Here is a 16,998-nt window from a genome sequence, read left to right as displayed (position 1 = left end):
CCTGGGATCGAGCCCCACATCGGGCTCTCTGCTCAGCAGGGAGCTTGCTTCCTCCTCCTCTCTCTCTCTGCCTGCCTCTCTGCCAACTTGTGATCTCTGTCAAATAAATAAATAAAATATTTTAAAAAAACAACCAAATGAGGTTATTATATTTATGTATCAGTATGGCAATTCAAAATAATCAATATCTAATGTTGGGCAAATGTAGGACCGAAAACCATCTAACTCCCATTGATGCAAATGCCTGGAATGAAATATTGGAAAGGCTATGTCAAAAGGAATTTTGTAACAGGAGTATATCGCAAGGAAACCATAAAAGCCATATAAAAATATTACTTAACAATATCATTTATAACAGTGTGATGTAACTATAAAAACAGGGAGGTGATCTACCTACTCATCAGTTAAAGATTGAATTCACCAGAGTATACACACAAAATGCAGAATTAATAAAAGTCATTTATAGAAAAATAATTAATGGGATGAATGTTTATGACATAATTGCAAGTAAAGAAAAGCAGATTATGAAATATTTTACATAGTAAGTTCTAAATATGTTAAATGTATTTTATGTGCATGTATAAGGAAATATTAGCCTGCTAGTAATAATGATTGCTGGCTGGTAGAATTTTGAGAAATTACTAAATTTTGTGTAATAAATAAGCAACCACTGATAACTGGATAAAGTGTCATATGTTTTTTAAAAGTTGAAATACCTTTGAAATGCATCCAAATAAAATAGGACAATTAACAGATAAAGAGCTAGTTAGCCATATACACATATGACCCAGAAAATACAGTAAAGTGCTAGTGTGAATCTAGGTGTTTATATGGGTATTCACTGTAAAATTCTTTCAACTGTGGTATGTTTAAAAATGTTCATAATAAAATGTCAGAAAAATTAATTCAAAAGATTATAGCAACAAATATGATGTTCACTATCATGGATTAAAATAAATTTATGTTTCTTGCATTTATTGTTATGTTAATCTTTTTATCCTGAACATAATATTACTATTTTATTAGTTTTAAAACTCTGCTGGTTAGAAGTCAGGGAGCAAAGAAGGGAAATCTTCACAGTAGCAGATTCACAGAGAGATTGTACAACTACCATGTTTATCAGCTAGTAGTTAAAATGTAAGTTTTTATACAGGCTCTACTTTTATCTTTAATTAGTAGGGCAGCTACGTGCAGGTTAGCCCTACAAATGTAGCTCCCATGTTATGGTATGCACTGACTTGAGCCCTTCATCCCCCACATGGACCAACTTTTCCCTGAAGCCTAGTGCCCCACTGAAGACCAAGAGTGGCTTAGAAAGTTATGAAGGTAAGATAAGTCTGAACAGTCTTATTTCCTGTCTGGTAAGAATTTAGAGGACCAGGCCTTCTTCATTTTGCCCTCAGCACAATGCTTTTGACATTGTTCTGAAATATAAGCCTAAGCAAGGTGCAGGCCCAAAGATTGAAGAGTCTGCTTTCTACTAAAACTGACAGATGGAAGATTCATAACTCAAAGTGCTATGTAATCTTTCTAGCACCTGTGAACTTTCATTGTCCAGTTAGAGAAGGAACAGTACTTGTTTCTAAGAAAATCAGAGTAAAAAGTATAGACCTTAAATCAAGAAGTAGAAATGAAAAAAAAAAAAAAAAAAAGAAAAAGAAGAATTCATTCTGGGTTTCAGCACTGAAACAAAAACAAAAACAAAACAAAACAAAACAAAAAATAATCCAAGAAATATTTTTAAAAAGCAATTCCGTTCTAGATTTTGAAGAAATTTCTGAGTATTGAGAGTGAAAGTAGTGTTAAGAATTGCTAAGTTTTAGATCCAGTCAGTGAGTATCTAATCATGTGTGAAAGTTGCAGGAACAGTACTAGTTAACTCATCAGTTAGGGGAAAAAGGGAAATTTTGTGTGAAATTAGATAAAATAAATTAATATTGTCCTCAACCATGAAGCTTTTCAAAGCACCCAGAAGACCTTACAGAAGCATCCTCCTAACCTGATAACAGCTTTCTCTCCTTCAAATAGCAATATCAAAAGTAAATTAAAAATAAGTGTTCAACTTATTCAGTTGTTCTTTTTAAAAGATGTATATGTGTTCAATTCAATGGACTTTTTTGAGGAATTACTCTAAGAAATCGTCATGGGTTCTGTTGGAAGCTTAACAGACTTGAAAACTCACTAGGAAGAAATATATAGGGAATTGTTACATATGGGGGAGTACTATAGATGAATTGAAGCAGTTTTCACATTTAAACATGTTAAACAACCTTTTTAAAAAATATGTTGAACAGATTTTGGTGAGCAACACTGAATACTTAGCCAACATTAATATCTTTTCTTCTATATGAAATTCTGAGCTCCAAGTAATTAATTGGGTAACTGCCATTTGTATATGGTATAGAATTTACAAAGCAAATATTTATCACTTACACAGTGTTAAGTTTAAGAATTATCTTTATTTTACAAGGGAGGAATGAAGAATCAAAAACATTAGTTTACCCAAAGCTGTACCTGAACCATGTAACCAACTGGACTTGGTCCGGGTTGGTTTCTTCTTCTAGCCTAGGACTTTTCCCCATTGTTCTAGAAAGTACCTTTTACCATACAACTGATTCATAAGATGGCACATCTGTTTAATGAAAGGAAAACTGAAAGGAATGTCGTTATCAACACTTTTTTCTTCATTCAGAGTACATATTAAGATTTCACATGCTCTAGAAGACTTCTTCCCAAAGTATGAAATATGTAGACTGCCATCAACTGAGAACCTATTAGAAATGCAAATTTTTGAACCCCATTCCAGATCTACTGAATCAGAAACTGAAGGTGGAGCTCTGAAATCTGTGTTTTGACAAGCCCTCCAGATAATTCTGATGCATGCTAAAGTGTTAATTCTCTAATTAAATAGAAAATTCTCTCATTAGCTTGGTAGTAATATCCAGAAGGATTTGTACCTAAATCTTTTGAATCATTTTCATTTTAGATGAAACAGTTTTATATTCTAAAATTATTATTTCTATATCTAAGTTTTAATAAAACCACTAGCTAGCACTTATTCTTCGTAAGCAAACATAACATTTGCAGGAGATGTTAAATTGTTAATATATGGCTTTTAAATGATAGTTTAATAATTATACTTTTAAAATAAGTTGGAATTGCTGCTGCAATGTCTGTGTTCATTATTCTTTTTTTATAAATTTTTAAAAAGTTTTTATTTATTTAGAACATGAGTGGGGGGGAGGGGTAAAGAGAGGGAGAGAGAGAATAAGAGAATCTCAAGCGGACTCCGCATTGAGTGTGGAGCCCAACATGGGGCTCGATCTCGACCCTGAGATCATGACCTGAGCTGAAATCAAGAGTCGGACACTTAACCGACTGAGCCACCCAGGCACCCATCTGCTCATTATTCTTAATGCAACCAGAGTATATTATGCCAAAACAAGTTTTCTGAATCAAACAGACATTTTCATAAACATTAAAACATATACTTAAAAGTTTTTGAACACTTTATGTATTTGTTTGAGAGAAAGAGAGAGCGAATGAAATGGGCAGGTAAGTGGGCAGAGGGAGAAGGAGAGAGAATCTCAAGCAGACTCCAAGCTGAGCACAGAGCCTCGTGTGGGGCCTGATCTCATGGCCCTGAGATAATGACCTGAGGTGAAATAAAGAGTCAGATGATCCACTCAGGTGTCCCATATTTTAATTTTTATAGCCATGTACACTGGGCTATACTACTGTGTAGTATAATTTGTGATACTTGTGAGACTTCAAAATATTACTTTTCATTAAGACAAGTCCTATCTTATGTAAAAAATAGTGAATTCAGTGTTATTTATCAAGAATACATTATATTTTTTATATACAATCAAATGAAAACTGAATTTAAAAACCAGTTGAGGCACACAGAGTGGAGAACATTACCAATACACTATAATAACCAGTTGTTATGATTTTCACTACACTCAATCAAAATAAAAGTTCCACTGTCTAATTCTGCTCATTTTAAAAGTCCATTTGGATTTTATTAATTTTTCCTTACCCATGTACATGCTGTCTGATTTGGCCCATGGCTCTTTCTAATTCACAAGGAGAGTTTTGAATGAGGTCATTTTTTATCATTTCTGAGTTCATTGCATTTAATGTCCAAAAATATGGTGAAACTGTCATAAAAAGAAGTATAACCCCAGGAAAGACATTAACAAATATCTTCTATAAGTTATTCCTGCTGAACATCTATAAAAATTTTCTCTATCTTCTCTATATATTTATATTTCAATCAAAATGAAATAGCACTGCCAGACCAAGCCCATGGCTCGTTAGGTCTTCTGTTTATTCACCATTTGCTTCTCACTGCATGAATTGTCAAAGAAAGGAAGAAAGGAAGGGGGGAGGGAAGGAGGGAGGGACAGAGGGAGGGAAGAAGGGAAGAAGGAAGGAATGAAGAAAAAAAAAAAAACACCTCTAGTTGGAATTAAAAATTTCTATACTATGACCTCCGTCTTTTCTAAATACAGCTGGATAACTTCCAACTCTTTTATAGGTCATTTCCTTACTGAGAACGCTCTCCTCCCTGACCAATATATACCATTTACCTAACTCAAACCCTTTCCATTTTTCAAAGTCCTATAGAAGTCACTTGTAGAATGTCTTTTCGGTTTACCTTCACTCACATAGAGTTCCTTCTTTGAACCTCTATACAGATATCAAAAACATGAGTCTTATATGCCATTATTTTGAATGATTTTATCATTTTATGTGTTAACATCCTAATTCTTCAGACAACTTTTAAGGAAATCAGTAAGGTGTGAAGTTTAAGTTCACAGGCTCCAGCATGACACTGTCTGGCCTTGAATTCCTCTTCAGTCAAGTTCTTTTGGACTAATCCTCTTTGATCAAGTTGTGTAATTTTAGGTAACTTAGCTTGTTTTTGCTTTAGTGTCCTCATCTATAAAATGATGATAAAGAAATTACCAACCTTCTGAGAGTTGCTACATGTAGAGTTGATTGATGTAGCAATTATTGTAAGGGTATGTCGGAAAGAACAATACAGTGGGACTTTTGGCTATGAAAATATCTTATCTGAGGGTTCCCCCCACCATTTAACTAGCCTAGAAGCTCACAATCTTCTTATTTGTTAGTTTGTTTTTTCTCACCTGGAAATAAAAATGCTGTTTTCAGTGACCCCAAAAGTCTATCTTAAGTTTGAAATTCTATTGCTACTAGACTGGGGATGTTGTCAAACTGAGTCCCTTGCTCCCTTCTTCTCTTTCCTTTCTTTCTTCCTTCCCCCTTCCTTTCCTCCCTCCCTCTTTCTTCCTTTCTCCTTCTCAGAATTAAAACTGTGAAATGCCCAAATAATGATCTCCACTATTTGATGAATTTTTGGAAAAGAGATGTGATGTCTACTTGTCATTCTTTTTGTTTTGATTCACAGATAACTTTGCATTTTCTTTGCTCAACACTCGTGTAATAGCTAATCAATTCACAATCCTAAATTATGTTGAGCTATTTATGTATGCTTTTACTCTTGCTTTCATTTTACTCACCCTTCCCTTCCTAAATGCACACAAAGATACATGACAAGTCAGGGCCTTTGCTATCCATCATTCACTTAGTAGAGATTCTGATATGATGTTTAAAATAGACATCTCCTCTAGAAGGACATAGTCTTGAGACTCCTGGTATGCCTAGCAGATAGTTGCTCCATGACCAAAAACAAACAAACAAATAAAACACACACACACACAAACACACACACCCCCCCCCCACAAAGGCCTCCCTTCGTGAGGCTGAATCAGTGATGTAAGAGGCCACATAACTTGGCAAGTGACAGGTGGACGAGATATTGATGCCTCCCAGGAAAGCTCTTTTCTTGATATTCTTATATATTTATTTCTCCTCCATGTAGAAAAATAAGCTTAATCATACATACTTACTTCCTTTCTATTTTAAAATGTTGCCTTTCCAAAAATAATCATAAAAATTACAAGGAATTTGTTCAGAAATAAATGAGAACTTCTTTATTGTCAGAATGACAAAAATCTGAGAAAATACTTGGGGAATATAAGATAACAATTACCTAAACATTTTAGCTGATGTTTAGATGCTAAATTCAAAATTTTGCCTAGACCTTCCCCTTTATTGTTCTGTTACCTAGATATATTTCAATCCATTGCAATATCTAAGAAATTAAGAGAATGTGGTTCAGTTTTGAACATGCTTGAACTAGCTCTGAGGACAGGCATTTGGCTATATAAGAGGGAGATTTTGCAAAAAATTGAGATCTCTGGTCTTTCTTATGTTCTAGTATAATATTAACATTTCACTTGCATAATGCCAATCTTTGTATTGAGTTTACTCAATCTTATAATATGAAAATGGTTTTTGGAGAGCTTTACATTCTACATTACTCCTGTAAGAAATTTGAAAGGGAGAAATGTACAGAAACAACTACTTGAGATTGGATAAGTATATATTGGGTGATTTCCTGATTATATTTTTAAAACATTGTTCCCAAATTCATGTACACATTTGGAAAAACCTAACTTCACATATTTATTATGTATATTTTAAATGGGAGAAATATCATTAAAGTCCATGGAGTAAATATATAGTCATTTTGTAAATTATTTATCTGGAAACCTCAAGAGCTTTTTGCTGCTGTTTCATCTGTCAGTTAAATTTGTCTTAGTGGTATAAGTCATAGTTATGTGATATTATTGTATAAAGTAGTCATGAAAATATGTACAATTTACTTGTAAGACATCAAATAAATAAGGATATAAGACTATATACTGTCTTAATCAATGCATGTAACTCTGCAAGTGCCTATCAGCCTTTCACTTTTTCTTCTATGTGAAAATGTACACACAAATTCAACAGATTCTTTTTTATTCATTTTACAAAATGAATTACATGTCACAATTTTAAAGTTTGCAGATATATGCAATTTCATACATTCTTAAGAGCTGCATTTAAAGAATTTTGTAGATTCCTGAAACAATTAATTACTATTAAAACATCATGAGAAATTATGAAGCAACTATTTTTTAGTACTACTTCTTTAGTACACCAACTTCTTTAGTACACCAACAGAAATACCTAAAGGTAATACACTACTACTGATTTGTGTGTGTTTCTCTCTATTCTTTTTTTTTTCCCCCTCTTTCTTCTTATAAGGACATCAGTCATACTGAATTAGGAGACAACTCTTATGACCTCATTTAATTTAATTTCCTTCTTAAAGGCCTTGTCTCCTAATCACATTGAAGGTTGAGGCTTCAATATTTTGACTATTGAAGGAACACTATTCAGCTCATAACACCACATAATTGGTGGATAGTTTAATTTAACAGGGTGTGGTATATGCTCTGGTCTTCTAGGACCAGATTTAAAAAAAAAAAAAAAAAGTAGCAGAGATAATGAAATAAGGCTATTTGTAATGGAGATGAACTACAGAATCTAAGTTTAGGAATGGGCAAGAAGTATATAAGAATTGTAAGAAGTATATTCAAGTATATTCAAGAAGTATAAATAGGTTCAATGGATGAAGTTCTTAATGAAGAAGAAGAATTATTACAATGAGTAGTATTATTGTATAATAGATGACATTTACTGAGCACTTCCTGTATGTCAGCTGGGTACATAACAATTCTGAGAGAAAGGACTATCATTATTCCCATTTTACATATAAAAAGACCAAAGCACAGAATGGTTGAGAAACTTTCAAAGATCACATATTTGGAAAGTGATGTTCCAGGCTTTGAAAAATGTCAGTCATCAATCTGAATCCAGAGACCAGTCTATTCACCACGGTGCTCTAAGCGAGCTGGAGAAAGAGAAGGAAGTGATGTCTACACAGTAGAATTTTCAAAATCAGTATTCCTCAAGTAGTATCTTCATTGGTCATGGCAAACTCCAAGATTGATCATAAAAAGTACTGGCTGAATTTTTGAGCTGGAGGGAAAAAGTCATTTGGGAGGAACAAATTGTTGAGGGGCTAGGGCAGTGGATATGGATCATCTGGGTGAGAGAACAAGTCACAATGATGGCAATATGCAGATCATGGGCTTCTCTGAGCCTATGGGAAGCTTTGCACAGTAGCAATATAATAGTCAACGAAGTTTATCTGAAGGGAAGTTATTGCTAACTGAACCTATGTGAATTTCTAAATTAAAGGAGGCCTTGATCTTTCTGCCAGTTATTGGGTCTTATCTGGAGATTCTAATCCATTCCAGGGAACTTCTAGAAGGTTCAGATTCAATTCATGTTCTCCACAGTTTATCAAAGATATTACCAACCATGGTCTCTGATTACAAAAAAAAAAAACAATGGATGTTCAGGTATAACCACCCTTTCCTGTTAAACACTGAAACTACAGATAACCAACTCACCACATTTCCCAAGCACTAGACATGCCCTCCATTTTATGATATCCTTGGCATCTAGAGCAGCTTCTGAAACATACTAGACTTTCGATATATGTTTATTGAATCATTTTGGAAATAAATTCAGTTCTTCATATTTTCATTAAATCAAATCTCTACTCTTGATATAGCTGTGCAGTAATTTTTAGAGAAACTCTTCTACAGTAATTTCGCTTTGAAACCATTGTGCTACTGGATTTTATTGGCACAGTCAACTCAGTGCAAGTTCGCTGGTTCATATGCTAGGATGATTTCTGATTCCTGTAGGGGAGCAAAGTGATTCCCAGAACATAGAATTGTGCTATTATTCCAGCTTCCTTTACTTATTCTGAGAGCAGCTCAGAATCTAGACATTAAAGGAAAGCCCCAAATTTCAAACACAAAAGTGACAAGAACTTCCATTTTCTTGACATTTTCCTAGGGGAATAGTGACTGTTATTAAGTTGGATTTGACAGCATTGATTGATTGTCAATTTGATTTAAGAGCACAGTGCCCCCCCCCTTTCATTTTATTCTTGCCAAGGACCCTGAACAATTTGACTAAATTTTTTACACAGCCTTCATTTCACCCACCCCCCATGTATCCCTCTTTCCTAGTTACAAATTTGGAAAGGGGTTAGTTTAATATGCCAGTATGAGTGGAAGCCAATTTTTATTTTCTTTCTCTTATATTTTGTTGTTGGCCAGCTTTTTAAAAAGTTTTGTTGTTGTTAAGAAAAAAAAAAGTTATTTTCTATTTCTGTGTCAAACAGAAGCCAAATCCATCTCTTTCTAATTTAAATTATTCTTTGCAATAATTTAGCCTTGTCCCAGCCCATAGTGTTGTTCTGACCTTTAGCCCATATTTGGTTTGAATTCTGTAGATTTCCAGTTAGATTCAAGTAGCTGAGAACCAAGGAGAATCTCCAGAAGCCATTGATTCCAATCCAGAGCAGAAAAACTCAATTCTTGGGAAGGGTATGTGTTGTCGTGAGCACTGTATATCATGTAAGACTGATGAGTCACAGACCTGTACCCCTGAAACAAACAATACATTATATGTTACCAATAAAAAAAAATTAAATAAATCAACTCTAGACAAACGGTGTCTCTTCTGTTCTTCAAAATTTCAAGAAGATCTTCCAGTGTTCTTCGAAGTTATTTTGTTTTTATACAGAGTACTATGTTCTTTTCTATTTTTTATTTGGAAAATCTCAAACTTATAGGAAAAAAGAAAAGACTGCAATGAATATTGCACAGCCTTCACCTGGATTCACCTTTTATTAATATTCTACTATGTTTACTTTCTCTCTCATGTTCACTCTTTCTCACATTGTATTAATTCTCCCCTATCTATCCATCTGTCTATCTATCTCTCATTGTCCATCTGCTTATCTAGCCTGGTAAGCAATTTGAAAAGTCATTGCAAGCATCATAATACCTTACCTTAGGAAGATCCCTATGAACCATCATAGACGTGTGTTTGTTCAATGCCTGCCAAACCGACTAAAAAGCATACAGAGAGCTGCATATAATTAGGCTTATATCACAGAAGGGGATTTTTTCATTTAGTGAATCGCCTGTGTGTGTGCGCATGAAAGTGCACGTGTATATGTGTGTATGTGTGCTTATGTGTGCAAAGTCTCTATTGACCAAGGAGAAATAAATAATATTTGCAAGATTATATACATGTGTATGTGTGTATATATGAATATATGTATATATAAATATATTACATATATATAATCATTTGACATGTGAATAAAACACATAAAAAGGTTAAAACGGCAACGGCATAAGACAAGTCCATTCCTGAGTTTTTAAATGCATCCCCTGCCAATTGATTCTGAACCCAAGAGAACTGAGCTAGAGCTGAGCCGGCACTTTTCCATGACATGAAGAAAACTAGGGCTCTGATGAATTTTGACATGGTGACTTGCAGTCTCCTGAGGGACCACCATACACTGACTTTCCTTCCTGAGGTAATAAGCACAAAACCAGCATTAAGTTATATTCTCTGTCCCAATCATCCATACCGGAGAAATGTCGTTCAAGTACACTGAAGCACAGAAGGGAGGAGAGGTGGCAAAGAAGTGAGTCTGCTGTTTAAGAGATGTGTGTGGAAGGAAAAAGAGAATATGGTGATTAGAAAGACACTCTCAGCCCTTTGTAAGTGAGAGAGTATCTTTTCTTTCTGAGAATCCGCTGGTTGGCAGAGTTCTTTTTTCCAGTAACTAATGTGTAGCTAGAATTGTTTATTCTCTGTAGTAGTCTGGGTCTTCTGGGATTTCTGGATCTGAAACAACCACCCTAGGAATAACTAAGAGGCCAGTGAAATGAGAAAAAAGCAAATGTAGGGCAGTTCTGCACCAGGAACATGATTCAGAACCTTGACCCGCTAAGTACGGGTCTGACCTAATGGAGTTAACGAGCACCATCTCAGTGACAGCCTGAGCTTCCTTTTAAACCAGCTGGGCTTCCTCGTCACCTCAGATCCTCTGGCTCACAATGTAAACTTTGAAAAAGGATGGCTAGGTATTTCTTTGATAGAGATAGAAGAAGATGCAGGAGTAGCCTGTTACCCTAAACACCATCTTCTTACAAGTGTGGCAAGAGCATCCCCTGGTCTGTAATCTGCACAGTGAAGTTTTTAGTTATTATTCTTTCTTTCCTTCTCTCTCTCTCTCTCTCTCTCTCTCTCTCCCATGCAACCCTTGGGCTGCCCAGTTAAAAGTAAACAAAAAGGAAGGCCTACATAGAATTTTTTTTTAGCCCCTCAAAAGCAAAAGCATACACATTGACACTGTGCTGTTGTGCTGTAATTCAGTTAAGACACCTAGCACAGAACTTCATAGATGGTAAATATTCATTTTCTTTTCACTTAGTCCCAAACATACCATTATCATCATCACCATCATCAATCCCCAACAAATATTATTAAGTGTAGGTCCTGCTTTCAATGGACTTAAAATATATCTTGATACCCATTTATATAGATACAAATGTGGTTATAGGTACATGAAAAAATACAAGACATTAAATTTTAATAACTAGATTATTTTCCTGTTGCAGCCCAAAAAATGATTTCCTAAAGGGAAGGTATACTGTCTTATTCGTATTTATTCTTTGTCACAATGTCAATTAATATTAGACCTTTAATAAAGATGTTGGTTATATATATGTGTGTGTGAGTATGTATATATGTATAATATGTATAAATGGTATGGTCATATAAACATATATGTATATGAATAAAGTCTATTATAGCTGTTGAATAAAGAGTATCTAACAAAATATTCAAAGATGGGAGGTACTATATGGATGCAAAAGTTTGGAGAAGTCTTCTCAGAGTAATCATATACCTTAAACAAGAAAAAAAGAAAAACTAAAAACTGTTGCATACAAAGGTTTCTCTTAGGTGAAGGTCTAAAAGTTTGGGATGGCTAATCTGGAAGTTCCAAAATTTGATAGTGAATTAAATGCTTTGCAGTGGTTTTTAATGTGTCTAAGAGAAGTTCTCAAGAAGGAGAGAAACCTATTAGAACCACAGTTTAAGAATTCAAATTCAATGTCACAATGCAGAATGGATTAAGTGGAGGAGATAATGGAGCAAAGAAGTTTATAGATATACACTAAAAAATAATCAAGTGCTATGGAAAAGAAAGGGAAGAAGGAAGAAGGACATAGCTGCAGATAAGGTAATATCACTTAGTAGATAATTAACTTGAAGAAGCAAGAGAGAAAAAGGAGTCAAAGATAACTCTGAGTCTGCCAGGTTTGATGACTAGAAGTATGGTGATAACATTACGCCTTTCAGGAAAGTATAGTTAGGGAACGATGGCTTCAGGGTTATTTGAGTTTCTTCTTGATAAACTGTGTACTAGAAAACAAGGGATTCAGGACCATCAGACAACATTGTCAAGGCTAGAATGTAGCTCTTAGAGTTGGTGATCCATGTGTCTCTCATTGAACCCCTCTGTCATAGGCTGCTTACCCCCATCTCTCCTTCACTCTAGCATGCTTTTAATGTGCTCTGTCAGCAGCCAGTCTCACAGACTGTGCCAACGACAAAAGTAATTTCTTCTACAGATCTACCTTCCTGTTCTGTAATGTGCAGGTGGATCTTTAAATGGCCTCTCCTGCAGCCCCCTCATGCCCACATATCTTGTTATTTTAATAAATATATCCCTGGATAACTTTTCAGATGAAGTGCCTCCACTATTGAGAATGTTTGCTTGTGTTCTTTGTCATCCTCATTTATTAAGTTTAAACTTCACAGGTTTGGCTAGTCTCCTTTCCCAGTTGTTAGATAGATGGTGTTTCGGGTATTTTCTAGTTTAGTTGAGAACAGAGAAAGATTTCCCCCATATGTCACTTGCTTCTTTTACTGTTGTTTGTCTGTTTCAAGAAAGGGAAGGGAACCAGAATCTTTGTTGAACTTTATTTGAGCAGAAGTTTTACTTTATTTTATTTTAAGTTACCTAGAGGTTAGCAAATGTTGACATAAAACTATAATGTGAGAGGAAATTCTAGACCCTACTTCATTGTTTTTGGGTTTTTATAAAAAGATTTTATTTATTTATTTGACTGAGAGAAAGAAAGCACACAACTAAGCAGAGCACCAGGCTAAGGAAGAGGGAGAAGCAGACTCCTTGCTAAGCAGAGAGCTGGGCTCAATCCTATGACCCTGGGATCATGACCTGAGTGGAAGGCAGATGCTCAACCAGATGCTCCCGTCAGTTTTGGTATTAAGGAATTGTTCTGTCTGGAGAATAGAAAAAGAGGACCCAAAGCCTTTTATATATCCAACTATATGAATTAGTCTGAGTATTCCTTGTCAATATCTAAATGAGCAGATGTGCAATAGTGTTTAATTTCACTGGGACTTCTGCCATATAGAAAACATTGGAAACTATCACAGCTATTTCTGTGGCAGCAGAATTTCTCTTCTGTATTCTATAGTTATTCATGTTTGATTACTGAAGGGGGGGGTACATATCTATTGCTACATTCCAGAAAAACTTCTTCTCTGTTTTGGTATGCAAATATTCATAGTTTTATACCTGAGTTATTAAAGTGGCTTACTCAGTATCTATTATTAAAAGGCTATGAGGGTTAAAAATATATCTTCTGTGAATTATCATGCATTTATTCTTGGGGGAGGTAGAATACAATTTGTAATGATGACTATGTCCTTTTAAAACCTGCAACTATTACCCTCTACTTGGATCAAGTTGAAACAAGTATCCAAGGAAGCAGAAAGTTTTATAGTAAAAGCTTGATAAACAAGAGAATGAGAGAATGAGCTACTAGGATCAAAAAATAAGCAGGACCTTAATTAATTTTTTTTTCATAGAGTGAGGTTATTTTCCCTGAGGGCTTGCCTTTTCCACTATTTCATTTTACCTGCATGGTCTCCTATTCATGTTAAATGGAGGAACACTATAGCTCATATTTTTCTCTTGCAAAGACTACTTATTCTTTAATAAGGACAGGTAGTAGTTTCTTTGTGGAGCTAATTGACTTTCTTGCTGTGCATATAGAACCTTAAAGCTAAACTAGTGAATTTTAGATAAATAATGGAAGTTTCTTAACTTTATAAAACTTTCATCAAAAGTTACTGTATTTAATCTGATATAGCTCTAATATGGAAACTATTTTACTTATTAAATTATTGCAAAACAGACATTTATTTATAGGTCTGTTGCTTGAAACTCCAATATTTTTTCTGCAAAAAAACATAAGCAGTTCCTATGTGCAGGCTAGTATATGAATGCATTATATAATAAAACTGAAAAATATATTAATACTATATCCATCTTAATTTTGAATACTGGAAGAAAGACCCATGATCCAGAAAACAAAAAACCTATGTGGTGAGTACAATTAGTAAAATGAAGCTTAGTGATGTTAACTTCTTCAAAATTACAAACTAGAAAGTATTGGAGTGTGTAGAGACAGAAGAGGAAGTAGTTGTTGGGTTAGCCAAAGAGCATGAGTTACGAAGAAATGTGGATATCACACAAAGCTAGAAGATAAAAAATCTGGAAGTTGCTTTGGACAAGAATATACTAATATAATGTATTGAAACCAAGAGTACTTTTTTCATCTATTTTAGAAATCGTGCTTAACAGCAAGTTAAATTGAAAATGTGTAATAAATAAAATAAATTCTCAAAAGGAAAAAAAACTGGGGCACCTAGGTGGCTCAGTGGGTTAAGCCTCTGCCTTTGGCTCAGGTCATGATCTCAGGGTCCTGAGATCGAACCCCTCATCGGGCTCTTTTCTTGGCAGGAAGCCTGCTTGCCCCTCTCTCTCTGCCTGCCTCTCTGCCTACTTGTGATCTCTCTCTGTCAAATAAATAAAAAAAAAATCTAAAAAAAAAAAAAAAAGAGGAAAAAAAAATTGCAGCCAGTGAGAATGTTTAAAACAAATGCTTTTTGGTTGTAAAAGACAACATCCACCCAGCCCAACAATATAAATAAATAAATAAATAAATAAATAAATAAAAATAAAAATAAAATAAAATGCACTATATAATTAAAACTAAACAAGTATTCATTAAATAAACTTGTGACAAAAATATTTTGCTTAATTGCAACTTTACAAAAATATAATATTTATTTGCAACATCAGTGAAGATAACTGTATTTTTATCACAGATAATTATTTGAAGAAGATTGAATGCTTAAATCCTAGAATGCTTACCACAAATTTACTACATTATGCATATAGAACTTACACTTTTTAGTAGTACTGTATAATTTCAATGTTAATTATTTTTTTACATTGCTCCTAAAATAATTTTGTATTTCTGTTTTACACTACAACTAAATGTGAGAAGGAAAAGAACTTCAAAAACTTCAAGATCTCATAGACCTTGCAAAAAGTGGATGATATATATGTAGAGAAATCATGATGGATAATACTTAAAATTGATATATAACTAATGTAAAGTTAATTTTTGTTTCCTATGGTGTGATATCCATAAATTCAAGGTATGGCCAGTAACATAATTTTATATGTAAAACTAAGAAAAGATCTATTTATATTTGTTGACTTTCTTTTTGACTTCACAAGTTGTTCCAGCTGAAATTAGACCATTCCATCTTAGCTTACAAAAAATACTTGGATACCACTATTACATGTATTTTCTCACATATAAATCCCAATTCTGTGCTTCAAATGATATATCAGCCCACACATTTCTTGATCATCATAGTTCCATGTTCAAAGCTTTAAAGAGAAAAACTAGTATATAACCAGGATGTCAAAAATCATGTATGGGGGTCCTATATATGTTCAGAAACTCTTGCTTATACTGTGGTTCTAGAATATAAAAGACAAGGGGCACCTGGGTGGCTAAGTCAGTTGAACATCTGACTCTTGATTCCAGCTTAGGTCATGGTGTCTGGGTCCTGGGATCAAGTACCATGTTAGGCTCCTCGCTCAGGAGGGAGTCTGCTCTAGATTCTCTGTCTCCCTCTCCCTCAGCCCCTTCCTCCTTGTGCTCTTACTCTCTTCTCTCTCTCTCTCAAACAAATAAATAAATGAATAAATGAATAAATCTTTAAAATAAATAATCTTTTAAAAATAAATAAATCTTTAAAAAACAACAAATAGTCTTTGTAGCTTTATAGTTGCCAGTAAGTATCTCTACCTCTTATCCCAAGCCCTGACTGCACAGGAGGGAACATCCAAGTATCTTCAAGTGTTACACTTATCTCCTACTGAGAAAATACTATATTCTACTACTTGTGATGAGAGTAGTTAATCATCAAATAAAGTGAAGTTTCTATATAAATAAAATGGCAACTCAGTACAGAGAATAGAGGCAAATCAAGATACTGATTTTTGGTGTTTTTCTGGAAAAGAACTATATCCAGGTTCACCTCAAATAATATTCCAATATGATTATTTTGAGTCAAAAACATTCTTATTCCTCGTGGATTTTGTAATCACTTTATTTAACTGTATCTGTGGTAAACAAAATTTTGAAACCCTCCTTCCCTCCAACTAGGTGTGCTACCTAATCCCTGAAAATTGTTAATACAATAAGATATCATTTCTGTGATTATATGTTATGTTACTTAGCCCCGTTCACCTTACGATAGGGAAATTCTCTGTATGGACTTGATCTAATCATATGAACCTTTAAAAGCAGCGGAAGGCAAAAAGTAAAACCAGAAAGATTTGAAACATTAAAAAGTACTCAACATGATAATGCTGGCTTTAAAGATAAAGACACATAAAAAGAAATATGAGAAGCCTCCTGGGGAAAAGAATGGCTTCCCACTGACAGTCAGAAAGGAATCAGGGATGTGAGACCTAAAACCAAAAAGAGCTACGTTTTTCCAACAAACTCTAGAGCCTGGAGGTAAATCCTTTTGCAAAACCTCCAGTTAAGAGCCCAGCTAACACCTTGATCTCTGCTTTGTGATACCCTGAGCACAGAGCCAGCAAAATGGGCCCAGACTTCTGACATACAGGATTGTGATCTAATAAATGGGTGTTGTTTTAAACCACTAAGTTTGTGGTAATTTATTATTCAACAATAGAAAACTAATATAATATTCTTTCATGTTTTGTGT

Source organism: Mustela lutreola, chromosome 5 (genome assembly GCF_030435805.1).
Source record: "Mustela lutreola isolate mMusLut2 chromosome 5, mMusLut2.pri, whole genome shotgun sequence".
NCBI lineage: Eukaryota > Metazoa > Chordata > Mammalia > Carnivora > Mustelidae > Mustela > Mustela lutreola.
The sequence above is the reverse complement of the archived record's forward strand: the minus strand, read 5'-3'. Positions refer to the sequence as shown.